Source organism: Rhineura floridana, chromosome 1 (genome assembly GCF_030035675.1).
Source record: "Rhineura floridana isolate rRhiFlo1 chromosome 1, rRhiFlo1.hap2, whole genome shotgun sequence".
In the NCBI taxonomy this organism is placed as follows: Eukaryota; Metazoa; Chordata; class Lepidosauria; order Squamata; family Rhineuridae; genus Rhineura; species Rhineura floridana.
Genome location: NC_084480.1, coordinates 88,370,645 through 88,387,949, shown reverse-complemented (window position 1 = coordinate 88,387,949; position 17,305 = coordinate 88,370,645). Strand labels below are relative to the sequence as shown.

Below are 17,305 nucleotides of genomic sequence, written 5' to 3'. Positions count from 1 at the left end.
TGAAAAGGGGAAAGTTGGGGAAAGAAAGAAATGTCCTCACCCAGAAGGTATCTCTGGCCATTTTCTTAGCCAGTCACTTAGGCCCAGTCCTCCCAACAAATGGGAATCTGGCAGACTAAACTTCTCCAACTAGTTTGACCCATTCAAGCAGTGACATTTTACAAGCAGTCACACAGCTGAGTGGTCCTCGAAAGATCTGTCAGCTCACCACCCCCAATCTCATTACAACACCCCATATCTTTGTTTTTTCTGGATAATATCTCAACCAAAAGTGATTTGTTAGTCAAACAATCTTTGTACGGATAACATACAGATTTTCATGCATGTCTGACACAGATATTTCAAAAACTTGCATTTGCTGAAGTATTATCTACATTTCCATCAGAACAGAGGAAAATAGCTCACAGCTCTTTTCCTCACATCATTGCAAATCCAAATCCATGGGGCAGCATGATCTTTGGGTATTCGGAAAGTGAAGATTCTATGGTCAAAAAGATACAGATTATGTATTTTTCCTGTTTACGCCAGAGGCAAAAAAAGAAGATTCTAACAGGTATGTGTCATCTCTAACCAGTTTTGCTGCTAGTTAATGAAATATAGTTCATATGCAAGACATGTGATTACACTTTAATCCTGTTCACATTCCCATGAACATATAGCATCATTTGTGCTGATTCTTGGGTACTGGTTTAAACAGGCAGAGAGAGTTCAAATGGCAAGTAATGAAAGCATACCCTCTTGTACTAAAAAAGGAAAAGACTAATTCCATTAAACACAAAGGGCTAATTTCCTGTTAATGAAAAACCTGTCTCTGTCAATGGTATCACAAAAGGAGACAGAATTTATCCCCCAAATAGTTTCAAAATACATTACTAATTATTCTGACTTTGTTCAAGGTCCCTCTGCTAATTTATCTTGAAAGGGATATTGTCATCCTCTTTGTCCATTGTGTTTCATGTTTCCCAACAGGTGGCAGATCTCAAACCAATATTGGAGAATCAGTGGCTTACAGCAAGATAAACAGGGTGGTAGAACTCTAGTTTCAGTGTCATCCATTGGAGCAGAACCTGAGAGTCTTAGAGCTGATTGGCCTCAATGGCCTTATAGGCCCCTTCCAGCTCTATTCTTCTATGATTACACAGTAGCTGCTTCCTCCAGAATGGAGAGTCCCTTGTTCAGTCATTTTTACAGTGAATCTAGACAACATAGGTGCCAACCCATTCCATTTCAGTGTTTCCCATGTTGTCTAGTGTTTCGCTTGTTTGTTTGTTTGTTTGTTTTACATAAAGTATAAATTGCAATGCCACCCCATCCCACGTGGACTGGCGAAGCACTGCTGAGGCTTTTCCCTGCAACTGACCCTTTTATTAGTAGTTTCCTCCTTGGCCCTTCCTATTAAAACACCTCCTGTCCATTAATTGGTTTCTTCCTGTTAACTTGTGTTATCTCAGCATTCCGGAAAGGGTCTTAATTAGTGAGTTCCTGTTGCCTGCTTTTTTGGAGGGGGTGGGGGTAAACTGAGCCAGGCTTTCTTTGGACTAGGCACACATAGGACTGCAGAAGAGCAATGCCTCAGCAGCACTAAAGGGCTCTAGTGTGACGGCAATCCTAGTATTGGCCATGGACTTACACTATTAAACCAGGGTTCATTGTGTGAAATTTGGAGATAATAGAAAATCCAACTAATCAGAGAAATAGTTAGAAACCGTTAAGAAATTCAGGGTGTGGGGAATTGGGGGACAGAATAATCATTAAAAAAAAAAAGAGAGATAAGTATTTCCATCCAGAATATTTTCCCCCTCAGACATCATGGCTCTTGCCAAACTTTAGTGTTGCACTGTTACCCAGGTCTTTAAATAGCAAGTTGGAGATCAAAGGGTGTGAAAAGATTTGACAGGGAAAATGTGTTCATAATTAATGATGGAGATATTGGAGGAAGCCCAACAATGAAAGCAGTTCTTGTTTTTTAACCTAGGGAACAATCCTTCTATAAACACTCACAGAGAAAGAAGATTACCATAGTAATGAAGCAGAGCAATGAAGTGAAACAAGATACACATACTGTACTTGAAAAGGTTTCAGGCTTGTAGCTATTCCCAGTCAAGATATGAGCCATCCTGCGCGCTTAGGTTTGAGATGTGACACTGACACATATCTGTGAAAGTGTGTGAGTGTGTGTGTGAGACTAAATAAGAAAACTATGGTATTTGGTTGTCACCCCAATAGCCCTTACTTTACTTTCCCAGATGCTTTGCTCTTTTCCCCATCAGCATTCCTGAGGGAAGATCTTGCCTGTGAAACCAGCAAATGAAGGAAATGAACAGCCCCAAGCTGTCTTGTTAGAAGCCAATGTTAAAACTGGCATGCACTTCTTGGACTTTTAAAAGCATGTCAATCACTTCTTGTCTTCATATTTTCAACTGAATGCCCTTCAGAGATATGAAACAGACCTCTAAAAGGCTGGTGAGGGAGAAGAAATAAGGGGGACACTGCCCAGATGACTTCCTCTCTGCTGCCTTCAAAGTAAGGGCACTGTTAAGCTCACCTGATTTCTCCAACTGCTGGGAAATCCTAGGGATGCAGCACTTACCCATGTTTGGTTTCCTTTGGAAAGGGTTCACCTTGGTGTGTTCTAATATCTGAATGTATTTAATGTTTTAAATTTGGTTTTATTTGCATCATCTGGGGCTATAACTATAATAAATGTTTGATTGAATATTTGAGTTTACAAACATACAGGTTCAGCATAGGCAGAGGCATGGCTTAAACATTCCAGCACCAAAGTCCACTGCTCCTACATCAGATCTCCAGAGAGAGCCAGCCAACACCTCAGAATGATGCTCGTATACATAGCCGAAATTGAGATTTCTGTCTCTGTGTATGTCTTAGTCCTATTTGAAAGTTGCAGTTTGTCCCATTTGTTTCCTTCACAGACACCTAGATTACATCATGCTTTGCTGGAGGAGGGGGTGAATCTGTTTTTGCCCCATTCAGAACACATAAGGAAGACATCTAACTATTAGTTCCTATGGAAACACATCACACCGATATGAACCTACCCGTACACTACGCTCAACATCGAAGACCCTCCTCCGAGTGCCTACTCATAGGGAAGCTCGGAGGGTGGCAACAAGAAAAAGGGCTTTTTCAGTGGTGGCCCCTGACTTATGGAACAACCTCCCTGAGGAGATACGCCTGGAGCCAACACTTCTATCCTTCCGGCGCCAGGTTAAAACTTTCCTCTTCGCCCAGGCATTTTAATACATTTTAGTATGTGTTGGAATTGTTTTTATCTTTTTAAAATTTTAAATCTTTTTAATGTGTTTAAATTGTTAATATGTGTTTATTGTATTTTGATGTTAGTCTTGTGCACCGCCCAGAGAGCTTCGGCTATGGGGCAGTATATAAGTTTAATAAATAAATAAATAAATAAATATAGTGTCCCTAATAAGACATGTATGTAGCAATGTTGCCATGGACTGTCAAAGAGCATTTGCAGTCATTCTGGTCTATTAACCCTCACCTGCTCAAAGCACCCATCATACAACATTCTATATTGGATGACTCCTCTCCCAGTGTCCCAATTCTAGCAATCCAAATAGCATTCTAAGCATGGCAAATGAAGCAGAGCGCCATGGGGTTTGGTCATATCTTTAGACTGGATGAGGTAACCCACCTCTGGCAGAAGATTTTGGGATTGCGGCCATAATGGGCACCAAATTGTCCATTATTTAGTTTACTGTTATAATGTTTTACCACTAAGGATTGGGGTGGTGATGGGCTCCATTAGTATTTCTGCATCCAACACCAAAATGTCTTGGTCTGATCACACTTACCATTAATAAGTCCTGCATTTCCTGATTTGTTACTCAAATCCCAGATTGCTGTAGAGCAGGTGTGGTGCATTATGCACTCTGGCACCCCTTTACCAGTTCTGATGTCCAGGCTTTAATGGCCCTATCTAGAAATGGCTGGAGATTGGAAGGAAACAATGGCTGGAAGACTTGGAAGCCTCCAAGGTCATTAAGAGATATTTTGGTACCACTCTCTGATTTGGTGTATATAAGCTAATGATGTGAAGACCCAGGGGAAAAAATGAAAAATTCAGAGGAAAAAATGTTTTTCCCATTTATTTCCAAAGCCTGCTTTTGTTTTGCTTTCCAAAAAATTGGAAAAATTGATAAAATTTGGTTTATGACATGTAAAAGAGTATAGAAGCTTGTTTCAATATGTGTAAACTTTCAGTTTTTCAAAGTCCGTGATAAATATAATGAGAAATATGAAGACTCAGAAACTGACAGCGATAGGTCAGAAAATGAGACTGATTAAATTTCATGTAATATTCATTGAGTCTTGGTTCCCCCCCCCCTGCTTTTTCTCAGCTCTTTCTATGGAAATGAGTGCTTTATATCTGCTTGACACTGTGGAGAAACGGAGGAGACATAATAATTTTCAAAATACATAATAATTTTCTTTTTTAATATAATCCTGAATGGCTTCTCCTGTTTTGATTGTTTTATGCCTGCTCCTCATAAATTGGCAAAATGTCAGAGATGATAGGTTCAGCAGCTTTACAGTTCTGCAGCCTGTAGCTCCATTTGTAACAATTGTTTTTTAAAAAATAAAAAGTAAATTCAATATGTAATTATTTTCTGAATAAATTGTGCTTTTAATATACCATACAGAACAATTTAATGGCAAACCAAGTTTTACATAATACATTTTATGTTCCTAAAGTAAAAAAGTGATGTTTGATTTGTAAAGGATGCTAAAAAATGAATATTGCATATTTTTCAATTTCCCCTGAAATGTCCATTTTTTAAAAAAAGAAAAAACTTCCGTGGAAAAACATATTGTTGTTGTTGTTAATAATATTAATATCTTGTTGTTAAGTCACTTTTGAGACTTCACAGAATAAAACAACTAACAAATGTAGTAAGTAAATAAATAAAATATGTCATGTATCTGATGAAGCAGATGCCAGAACTCCATGAAAGCTTATACCATGCTAAATGTGTTGGTCTTTAAGGTACTACAATGTCATTTTCACTGTAAAACCTAACTTCACTGCCCCTCTGACTGTTCATCAAATTATCTCTCCTTTTCTAATTTCTGTTCCTCACTTTTTGCATTGCTTTGTTTATTATTTTATTATTATTTATTTATTGCATTTGTATATCACCCCATAGCCAAAGCTCTCTGGGCAGTTTACAACAATTAAACACATTAAAAACAAATATACAAATTTAAAAACACATTTTTAAAAAGCAATTTAAAAACACATGCTAAAATGCCTGGGAGAAGAGGGAAGTCTTTGGTATCATCTAGCTCAGTACTGGTGCCATGGACTAGCACTGGCTCTCCAGTATTCCAGGCAATAGTTTTTCCAGAGATTGGAGTTTGGACCTTTGCATGCAAAGCTTGTGCCCTACCATTGATTGATTTGATTTGATTTATTACATTTATATACCGCCCTGTAGCCGAAGCTGTCTGGGCGGTTTACAGCAATTAAGATGTTTTACATTGTTTTTAGATGTTTTAAACATTCCTGCCTTAGGATAACCTCTCGGGCATCTGAGGAGCCAATTTAACAGAAGTATTAAAAGACTGGAGAAAATATATTTTTTCCTGTGGCATTGTAAAGCCCTTAATTTGTAGTTAGAGCACCAACAGAAACATCCCAAAGGTGTGGGAAGAAGGTATTTTACAGGCATGAAGACAGCATATAAATATTTTAAATTTAAAAAGTTACATATTAACTATAACATTCCTGAAGCCAGAGACAGATTGAGTGCACCATTCTTGTTTGTGGGCTCCTGCAATCCATCACCCACCCCTATTTTAGCTTAGTATCTGGGGCCCACAAATGAGTAAATATGTCTTCTGAGGGCTAATATTATACAGTTAAAAGACCTTGCACATGCACATTCTCAGATATCAAGAGTATAAGCTTCATTCTCTACTGCATAGGAAAAGTCTTGGAACATTCAGAAGGTTTCTTATACACATGGGCTCTTTGGTGTCTGAGAAGGGCCGATTTAAAAGAAAAACATTTCCCACACTCTATGCATTTATTTGGTTTCTCTCCTGTGTGGACCCTCTGCTGGTGTATGAGATACCACTGCTGAGCAAAACATCAATTGTGGTGTGCCACAGGGCTCTATCCTCTCTCCCATGCTATTTAATATCTATATGAAGCCGCTGGGGACAATCATCAGGAGATTTGGGCTGCAGTGTCACCAATATGCGGATGACACTCAGCTCTATCTCTCGTTTAAATCTTCACCAGAGTTGGCTGTGGAGACCATGTCCAAGTGCCTGGAATCCGTGAGTGGATGGATGGGAAGGAACAGGCTGAAGTTGAATCCTGATAAGACTGAGGTGCTACTCGTGGGAGACAAGGGAAGGCTGGGAGATGTTGACCTGGTGTTCGACGGGGTGAAATTGCCCCTGAAGGACCAGGTCCGCAGCCTTGGGGTTGTTCTTGATTCCAAGCTGTCCATGGAGGCTCAGATTTCGGCAGTGAGCCGGGCAGCTTGGTATCAATTACACCTCATTCGTAGACTGCAGCCCTACCTTCCTGCTCATCAGCTCCCACTGGTGGTACATGCCCTGGTCACCTCTCGGTTGGATTACTGTAATGCGCTGTACGTGGGGTTACCCTTGAAAACGGTCCGGAAATTACAACTTATACAAAATGCTGCGGCTCGACTACTTACAAACTGTCGCCGCCGGGAACACATCACCCCAGTGTTGTTCGACCTACACTGGCTCCCAGTTATTTTCCGGGCCCAATTCAAGGTGTTGGTATTAACCTTTAAATCCCTATACGATCTCGGCCCAGTTTATCTGATGGAGCGCCTCCAGCGCCACCAACCATGCCGCCCAACAAGATCAGCCACACAGGACCTTCTCTCAATCCCGCCAACTAAAACAGCTAGGTTGGCGGGGACAAGAGACAGGGCATTTTCAGTGGTGGCCCCCACTCTCTGGAACTCCCTCCCATATGACCTTCGACATGCCCCTTCCCTGAATGTATTCCACCAAGCTTTGAAGACCTGGCTCTTCAGACAGGCCTTTGGGACTTACGGGGAGGGTTAAATTTTTATGACCGATAGCCTACTACTCTGTACTGGAACTGTTTTATTGTTTTATTGTTATATTGTATTTTATGATGTATTTTATTATGATGTAATGTATTGTTGTTAAATTGTACGTCGCCTAGAGTGGCCAGTGGCCATATAGGCGACCACAAATTAAATTATTATTATTATTATTATTATTATTATTTCCCACACACTAAGCATTGATATGGTTTCTCTCCTGTGTGGACTCTCTGGTGTATCATGAGATGTGCTTTCTGGGCAAAGCATTTCCCACACTCCAAGCATTGATACGGTTTCTCTCCTGTGTGGACTCTCTGGTGTTTCGCAAAGATGGAAGAGTAGGCAAAACACTTTCCACAGTCGGAGCATTTATACGGTTTCTCTCCTGTGTGGACTCTCTGGTGTATTGTGAGATGTGATTTCTGGGCAAAACATTTCCCACACTCCAAGCATTTATATGGTTTCTCTCCTGTGTAGACTCTCTGGTGTTTCGCAAAGACAGAAGAGTAGGCAAAACGTTTTCCACACTCCAAGCATTTATACGGTTTCTCTCCTGTGTGGATTCTCTGGTGCATTATGAGATGCGATTTTCAAGCAAAGCATTTCCCACAGTCCAAGCATTTATATGGTTTCTCTCCTGTGTGGACTTCCTGATGAATTGTGAAATGTGATTTCTGAGCAAAATGCTTCCCACATTCCAAGCATTTAAACGGTTTCTCTCCTGTGTGGACACTCTCATATGTCATGAGCTTCGATTCCAAAGGAAAGCATATCCCAAAGCTTAAGCATGTATGGGATTTCTCTCCTGTGTGGAGTTGCTGATGCTTGGCACAACTTGATTTCTGAGTAGGATGTGTTGCCCACATAGTGTACAAGTCCTTTTTTCTACTCTCACCTGAGTTGGTGCTGGAGTTCTCAGTTTCATTCAAACTCTGAAAATCTGGCACCCATGGCTCTTCCCCTTGTTCCAGCCAGCAGATTAGATCAGGCTTGATGAATGGAAATCCCAAAGAGGCCACGTTCCCATAGTTCTCCAGCATGACATCCCTGTACAAGGCTCTTTGATCTGGATCCAACAGAGCCCCCTGGCCCTTGGTGAAATACACGGCCACATCTTCAAAGGTCACCGGCCCCTGCATTTGGCAATGGGGAATCACGGGGGGCATTCAGAGACCCTTCCGAAGAGTTTCTCCAGCAACTCGGTAAGAATCTCCCCCCTCCCTTCTGTTGGGTTTTCTTCCATTGAGTTACCATTGAGTTACCATTGAGTTACAGCTCTTCCGCATTTAAAAATTATCTTTTAAAATTGTTCTTTTCAATTCACTAATGAAAGCACAGTATACCTAGGGCAGATCCACACTATGCATTTAAAGCATATTCAACACACATTTGAAGCACCAATCCCACCACAGAATCATGGGAACTGTAGTTTTTAAGGGTGGTGGGAGCTATAACTTTGAGGGGGAAACTATACGTCCCAGGATTCTTTGGGGAAAGCCATGCACTTTAAATGCAAATTGGATGTGCTTTAAATATATTGTGTGGATCTACAATACTTCATAAACTTTGCCTGCGTATAAATCATTTTAATTAATTTTTTTAAATAGAGATTGTCACGTCACCAACCTACCAACACTCCACTTTTATTTATTTATTTATTTATTGCACTTGTATACTGCCCCATAGCCAAAGCTCTCTGGGTGGTTTTACAACAATTAAAAACATTAAAAACAAATATACAAATTTAAAAACACTTTTTTTAAAAAAGCAATTTAAAAACATATACTAAAATGCCTGGGAGAAGAGGAAAGTCTTGACCTGGTGCCGAAAAGATAACAGTGTTGGCACTAGGCGCATCAGGGAAATCATTCCATAATTTGGGGGCCACCACTGAGAAGGCCCTCTCCCTTGTTGCCAGACTCCCAGCTTCCCTCCGAGTAGGCACCCAGAGAAGAGCCTTAGATGTGGATCCTAGTGTATGGGTGGGTTCGTGTCGGGAGAGGCGTTCCATCAGGTATTGTGGTCCTAAGCCCTGTAAGGCTTTATAGGTTAAACCCAGCACCTTAAATCGAGCTTGGAAACATACAGGCAGCCAATGCAAGCGGGCCAGAATTGGTTTTATATGTTTGGACCATCTGGTCCCTTTTACCAATCTGGCCGCTGCATTTTGCACAAGCTGCAGCTTCCAAACCGTCTTCAAAGGAAGCCTCATGTACAGCGCATTGCAGTAATCTAACTTGGAGGTTACCAGAGCATGGACAACTGAAGCCAGTTTATCCCTGTCCAGATAGGGGCATAGCTGGGCCACCAACCAGAGTTGGTAGAAGGCACTCTGTGCCACCAAGGCAACCTGAGCCTCAAGTGACAGAGATGGTTCTAGGAGAACCCCCAAGCTACAAACCTGCTCCTTCAGGGGGAGTGCAACCCCATCCAGGACAGGTTGGACATCCACCATGCAGTCAGAAGAACCACCCACTAGCAGCATCTCAGTCTTGTCTGGATTGAGCCTCAGTTTATTAGCCCTCATCCAGTCCATTGTTGCAGCCAGGCACCGGTTCAGCACATTGACAGCCTCACCTGAAGGAGATGAAAAGGAGAAATAGAGCATACTGAGGGCAACGCACTCCAAAGCTCCAGATGACCGCACCCAACGGTTTCATGTAGATGTTGAACAGCATGGGGGACAGAACTGACCCCTGCGGAACCCCATACTGGAGAGTCCAGGGTGCCGAGCAGTGTTCCCCAAGCACCACCTTGTGGAGCCAACCTGCCAAGTAGAAGCGGAGCCACCGCCATGCAGTCCCTCCCACTCCAACTCAGCCAGTCCTCCCAGAAGGATACCATGGCCGATGGTATCGAAAGCCCCTGAGAGATCGAGGAGAATCAACAGAGTCACACTCTCCGTCTCTCTCCCGACAGAGGTCATCATACAGGGCAACCAAGGCTGTTTCCGTGCCAAAACCAGGCCTGAAACCCAACTGAAATGGATCCAGATAATTGGTCTCATCCAAGAGTGTCTAGAGCTGGCCTGCCACCACTCATTCAAGGACCTCGCCCATTTGCTACCGGCCTATAGTTATTAAGATTTTCTGGGTCCAGGGAGGGTCTCTTCAGGAGTGGTCTCACTACCGCCTCTTTCAGGCAGCCAGAAACCACTCCCTCTCTCAGAGAGGCATTAATCACTTCCCTTGTTTGATTTCAACCCATTTCCCCAAAGTATTTGAACTAAAAGGAGGTTGTTTTTCTACCTTTCCATGCATCTACACAAAAGTCAAGAAAAGCTAAAGACAGGAATTCAGAAGGTTTTTTTACAGGATTATTCAGTCATTCATCAGTGTCTCTAGTCCAGTGGTGGGGAACCTGTGGCCCTTCAGATGTTTCTGGACTACAACTCCAATCACTCCCCTGACTAATGGCCAGAGCTTGGAAGTAACTCGTTATTTTTAATGAGTTACTTGTAATTCGTTACAATTTTAAATAACGAGTGGGTAATTCCATTACATTTGGCAAGTAATGGAATGACTAGTAATTTCCCTACTTTTCAGCTGCAACTTTAATGTTTCCACGTTAGGTTGGACATTACTTGGGGGCGGGAACAAGGGGAAGACAGCTCCTGGCTGTGATTGGTTAACACAAGACATGTGCCTCACACTGATTGGACCTCTGCGCAGACTGTCTCTTCCCTCGTGATCTGTGTTAGGAAGCACGAGGGAAGAGGTGAATAGGCAGGGCCTGCTAGCATCTGAGAGGACAAAATGGACGCAGGAGGAAAAAGCCAGGGCAAGGACAACGGAGGAGAAAAGGCAGCAGCAGAATGGCGAAGAGCTGTGGAGGTGAGTGACGATGATTTTTTTGTGTGTGTGTGTGTGTGCCCCCCCGTGGCACCGTTCTGCCCCCCCGCCCCCCGCGGCACTGTTCTGCCCCCCCACTGCCTCTCCTTGCCTCTGCCGCCCCCTCCATCAATCACAAGGCACTTCCAAAACTTCGGCCTCCTTCCCCCCCTTTTTGAACTCTCCCCCTTGTTCCCATGCATACATACCTGTGTGCTGTATTTATCCAGACAGAGCACTCCTGCCTTTTAAAATGCTGGCTAGCTTTTTATTGTATATTTATTTGAACTCCATCTTTCTTTTTATTTGTATTTTTGTCCTGTTTGATCACAAGACTGAATTGTATGTGGGACAAAAACTGTCTCAGTAATAATAATAAAAATAAAAAATCATTAGGCGTATAATAAATGGCTTAAGGCTGATTTTTTTGTTCTTGGCAGAGATGAGGTGAGAAGTAGGGTCCTTGCAGCTCCTCCTCTCAGTCCCCCAGCTCTCAAACTCATGTTCTGTGAGAGAGAGATTCCCAGTCCCAGAGAGAGATAGACTGTTGACAATCTCTGCTAATATCTATACAAATGTACATAACATGCATCACCTGAACTCACATAATCTAGAGTTACCTTAGATCTTGCAAGATTTGCAAATGAGAAGCAATAGGGTTTTATATTAGTTCTGATTGTCTATTGGGCTATCATAGGTTATATGGTTTTTTTCATTTTATGGCAAAAACTCTAACTTCAGTGGAATTTATGTGATGTGTTCTAATCATTTGAATTTGGCTAATGAATGCTTTATTCTTTCATCAGAACTTTAGCAGTAGTACTAAAATATTAATAAAAAAGAAAAGGGAAAGAAAAAATACTTTACATACATCATTCAGCTGTATTGCTAATTATAGATATAGATATAAAAGATAAATGGCATTTTGTCAAAAGTATTTTTGTCTACATTTTATACCTCATCCTTGGTTTTCCAAGCTTGGCATGGAATGCTTCTCATACAGAATTAATTTGAAATGCTGCATATTTATTATCATAATCATCATATTCAAAATAAAATATATATGTACCGCCTTCAAGTTGATTCCAACTTATGGTGACCCTATGAATAGGGTTTTCATGAGGCTGAGAGGCAGTGACTGGCCCAAGGTCACCCAGTGAGCTTCATGGCTATGTGGGGATTTGAACCCTAGTCTCATTTTGTTCTCACAACAACCCTGTGAGATAGTAGGTTAGACTGGCCCAGGCAGGGTTATTCAGTGAGCAAAAATGATGCAAATAGGATCTCTTTTAATTGTGCTATCGACCCGCTTACTTCCACTCTGACTGGGGCATCTTGCAGCATGGGGAAGAGATGGGGGCACATCACAGCTGAAGTTCACCCATATAGGAGCATTATCTCTTGTTTATTACAGAGACGCCTGTTGCAGGTTTTGCTGCTGAGAGCAGCAGTCAGTTAGTGCGGCCACTTGAGTCACAGCTTGTTGATCCTGAGGAGGCAAAACTAGAAAGTGAGGTTCAGAAAGGAGGCCCTGTGCATGAGGAGGAGGAGGGCATGAAGCAGTGCCAGTTGCCCACAGCCACATCTGCAGAACAGCAAGTACCATGGTTTGGCTTTGAGAAAGCTTGTACATTTGTGAGCCAGAGTGGGAAAAAGGTTGTTGTACGATGCAATTACTGCCTTCCAAGGATCAAAAATCTGAGATCAGCTGTTTCCTCCTCATCCAATGTGAAGAAACATTTTGAGGTAAGCCTTTGTCATGCTGGTCCTCAAAGAATGTCCATTGTCTATTTATGTTTAAATTGTGAAGTTCCTCTTCCATTTTTTCTTGGATTCATGCTTTGTTCTTCTTCCTCAGAGGGCACACCCTGAGAAGCTGAGAGCAATTGAAGAAGCAATAAAGGCAAGGAGACGTGGCCTTCCTGAACCAATGCATGACACCCCTCCTCCCAAACTGCTGAAGCAGCAGCAGACAACCCTTGAGAGGTGGGGATCTGGCAGGGAGCCTGTCACCCAGAGCAATCTTGACAGGAGAATCATTGATTTCATTGTAGAGGAGACATTACCACTTCAGACTGTGGACAAACCATCATTCATTAATCTGGTTCGCATTGGACTCCCCAAAGATCTCACCATCATATGTGCCAAGACTCTGAGAGACAGAATTGAGAAGAGAGCATGCCACATGAGAGAAACTCTTGCAAACCGAATGGGTGCTGTGGCATATATAGCAACCACTGCAGATTGTTGGACCAATGGCAAGAAGAGTTACTTTGGGGTAACAGCCCACTGGATCAACCCAACTACCCTGAAACGTGAGGTCGGGGCCTTGGCTTGTAAGCGTCTGAAGGGGCGCCATACATATGATGTCCTTTCAAAAGCACTGCATGATGTACATGTGCAGTACAGGATCCACAACAAAGTTATGTGCACTACTACAGACAATGGCTCCAACTTTGTGAAAGAGTTCAGAGTTTTCATGGCCAAAGAACCAGTGGAAGCTGCAGGCACCAGTGACGATGATGGTGATAACCAGGAGGAGGAGGAGGCTGAGGTGGAGTTTGTGCCTATCTGTGAGATCCTGGACACAGGACCTGAGGCAGAGGAAGAAGCTGCAGACTCAGGAGAGGATTTTGTTTTACCACCACACCAGAGATGTGCTAGCCACACCCTCAACCTTGTGGCAACACAAAACATAGAGGCCATGCTTTCTGACTCCTCCAAAAGTAGTCTTCTTGGTCCTTTCAAGAAACAGTTTCGTTCCTTGATGGGAAAGTGCAGCAAGTTGTGGTCCAACCAGAACCAGTCAGCCCAGATTGCTGAGTATATCCGTGCACAATGTGGTGTGTATCTGAAGGTACCGAATAAGACCAGGTGGAATTCCACCTTTGATGCGTTGAAGCAACTACATGAGCTCCTGTCAACTGTGCCACTAAAAATGCACGCCATAATGGACCGCTGCTCCTTGTCCAGGATCACAGCTGCTGAGATTGAAGTGGTACAGGAATACACAGAGATTATGGAGCCACTAGCCCAGTCCCTAGATATCCTGCAACGGGAGAACGGCATGTTCATGGGGTATTTGCTACCAACGCTCTGCAATCTGGACCGCAAGTTAGAAGGACTGGAAAACAAACCTGAGAGGTACACATACTGTTTTCAGCTGCTGAGAGGTGTGCGCGAAGCCCTAAGAAAGCGGTTGCAGCTAACTGGGAGGACAAGAGGCTTCTTCTGGCAGCCTGCCTACACCCTCGCTTCAAACTAAATTGGCTGGAATCGTGTTAGGCCGCCACCCATACCAACAAGTAAGAACATTAGGGAAGCCCTTTGGGTGGATTACTCCAAGGGAAATGTTGTCTCAAGGGAGGCATCAGAGGGCTTAAGGTGGTAGGCAGGGGCTGGGCCTTTTCTTCCTGGGGCTCCTCATCACAACCTTGGGTTGCTGCAGGTAATCCTTAAGGGTCTGCTGTGCTGCCCCATGAGTGTGGTGACTTGGTCACCTTCCTACCTTCCATGTCATCATCCACAGGCTCAGGCTGGACCCTGAACCAGGGGACATGACAAGCATCAGGAAATGAAGAGCAGATGATGGTTTCCTAACATATATGTGTTAACATATCCTCTCTCTTTCTTAGATACACAATGGACGCCTTGTTAAAAGCTGAAATAAAGGTGAGTGTACTTAATGAGGACAGTGATCAGTCTTCAGATAAAGACCAGGAAGGAGATGACTTAGCAGATGACTTCTTTAACTTTCTGCCCCAGGGCAAGAAGTCAGCAGTGGACACTGCTGAGGAGGAACTGGTGAGGTACCTGAGGTCTCCCAGCAGGGAAGTGTCATCACTCCATGGCTTTCCACGTGTGCTGCGGTGTTTTTTGCAGCACAACACAGGCATGCCTTCAAGCGCCGCAGTAGAACGCCTGTTCAGTACTGGTGGCAACGTAATCACTGTAAAAAGACATTCCTTGTCTGACATGCTCTTTGAGCGTCTTGTTCTTTTGAGACATAACAGAAACATATTATAAAAGCATTTCAAGTGTAAAATTTGATTTCAAGAGTTGGGGTATCTTCATTACTTGGGGGGATGTGAGATTCTGTTATGCCATTATGTTAATCTTATGGATAATTTTTTTATTCTTAATTTTTTAATCTTATGGATAATTTTTTTATTCTGTGTGTGTGTGTTTATTTTTAATATTGTTTTAGGCTTCTTAGATGTGCAGCAGCCAAGGCCAGCACCTTGTAGGAGTTTTTTTTAAAAAGTAACTGAAATGTAATTGTAGTGATTACTTTTGAGAAAAAGTAAAGTAATCAGTTACTTTCAGAGCAATTGTAATTGTAGCGGTAATTACTACCTTTTTGGGCCAAGTAATTGTAACTGTAATTTATTACTTTTTAAAAGTAATCTTCCAAGCTCTGCTAATGGCCATGTTGGCTGAACCTGATAGGAGTGGGAGTCCAGCAACATCTGGAGAGACCCGTGCCTGCTACAGTTTAACAAGCCAGAAGTGTAAGAGCGCAATCCAACTTGCATTTATGCCAGGGTGAGGGGAGTTGGATGCAGCGGATCTACAGCTGAGCCAGCGTAAATCCATCAGCCTAGCTCAGCCGGGACTCAGACAGATCAGCCAAGGCTGGCGTAAGTGAAGCCAGCATAAGCTGGTATAAGTCCTGAAAAGGGGGCATTCTGAGGCTGTATCAGGGCAGAAGCAGAGGTGAGAGAACATAGGCCACATCTAGTGCGTGTTCAGAGTGCTCCAGCAGGTCCCAATTCAGGCAAAAGTTACGCTGGATAAAGGTCAGTCTAAGAAAATTAATACAATAGAAATCAATAGAGAGGGCTTACTCCCCAGTAGGGGTATTTGGGAGAGCAAGCTTTTACTTTCTGGTCCCTGCACACAGCTCCTGGTTGAGCCAGAGGTCATCCTACCCAGAAGCTCCTGAACGGCAACTGGATGTGGTGGACCTTTACATGGGCTTCTCTTGCACCGGCACCACTTAAGCTGGCTTCCCCTAAATTGGGTTGCTCTGCCCGTCAGCTGTGCAGATCTCCTGCTATCTGCACTTTGAACAGGGATGTTAAGAAGGGTAACTCAGCTACTGTCATCTGTACCACCTGAATGATATCAAAGTGGGGGCTTCCCATCCCACTTCGATCTTGCTTTGGAGAAGGGAAGGGATCTTCTCCCATGGCTCTATTTTAATCCTAAAGCTCCAAAATAGGAATGCAAACAGTTTTCCATTGCTAATGGGTACTTGAAGGGTGGTCTTTTCCTGTATGAACCCACCCAGCAATTGCACCAGGGCCCTGCCTGCAAGAGGGCCCAGACTCTGCACTTTCATTGAAGAAAAATAAATAATTTGGCCTTATATTAATGAGTTGGGGGGGTGGAACATGCCGACTGATGAGCCAGCCTTGCTTTTCTCGCCGTTTCAGTGTTTTTAGTCAATGAGTGAAATCAGAGCTGTGATTGGCAAGTCAACATCAGGAATACAGAAATTCCTGGGTCCTAAGAGCAGCTATTTCCCCCTTCCCTTTCATTTCTGTTTCCTAGTCTATCTCTGTAGTTTGTGATGCCCAGGCCCAGCAGCAGCACATTTGTACATTTGTAATTAGTATAGTACTGGATGCTTTGGTACTGATGAGTGCAGAAACAAGTCTTCTGCACAGTGTAGATTCTGAGGACATAATCAGTGACTTTGCAGTAGAAAAGGCAAGAAAAGGTAATTGTAAGAAAAGGCTCCTGCTTTGTTGAACGCAATGTAATTTCATCTGATATTAGACACATACCCACAGTTTTAACTTTTAAGCACCTACTTATAATATTTCTTTTTATTCTGGCCTTTTCTAGTATATATAATCTGCAATTGTTTTATTAGTGCTTTTTTCAGAATTGTACACCATTCAGATATGAGTATGCATGTGTTGCAGCATGCAAATACATCAAATAAAATAAACATTAATTCAATTTTATTTTTAAAAAATCATGCATTCCTTTCTGGGACAGGGAGGCCCTTTTGGGGATCTGCACCAGGGCCCCCAACCACCTTAATCCAGCCTTGCTGCCCAGGTAAAAGTTTGGCCAATGAGGCCTTGCTGAGGGTCCCTCCATCTCCTGACATGAGGAAGGACATCCTAGAGACAAGAACTTCTCTGCTTTGGTACCCCAGTTTTGGAAACCCCTCCCTAGAGAAGCTGACTTGGTGCTGTCTCCGTTTTCTTTTTGCTGCCAGGTAAAAGTATTTTTATTTGCCAGTTCCCCAACATATTTTTATGCTGATATTTTGTCCTGCTTTGTCCTGACTTATTTTATTGAGATTTGTTACATTGCAGTTTTAGTCTGGCTTCTCTTGTTCTGATTTTGTAA

At 42.9% G+C, this 17,305-nt stretch overlaps 1 pseudogene; it reads right to left on the bottom strand.

Annotated features, from left to right (window-relative positions):
• Window positions 1–5,959: 5,959 nt before the first annotated feature.
• On the bottom strand, window positions 5,960–8,233 carry LOC133376613 (zinc finger protein 239-like; annotated as a pseudogene).
• Window positions 8,234–17,305: the final 9,072 nt, after the last annotated feature.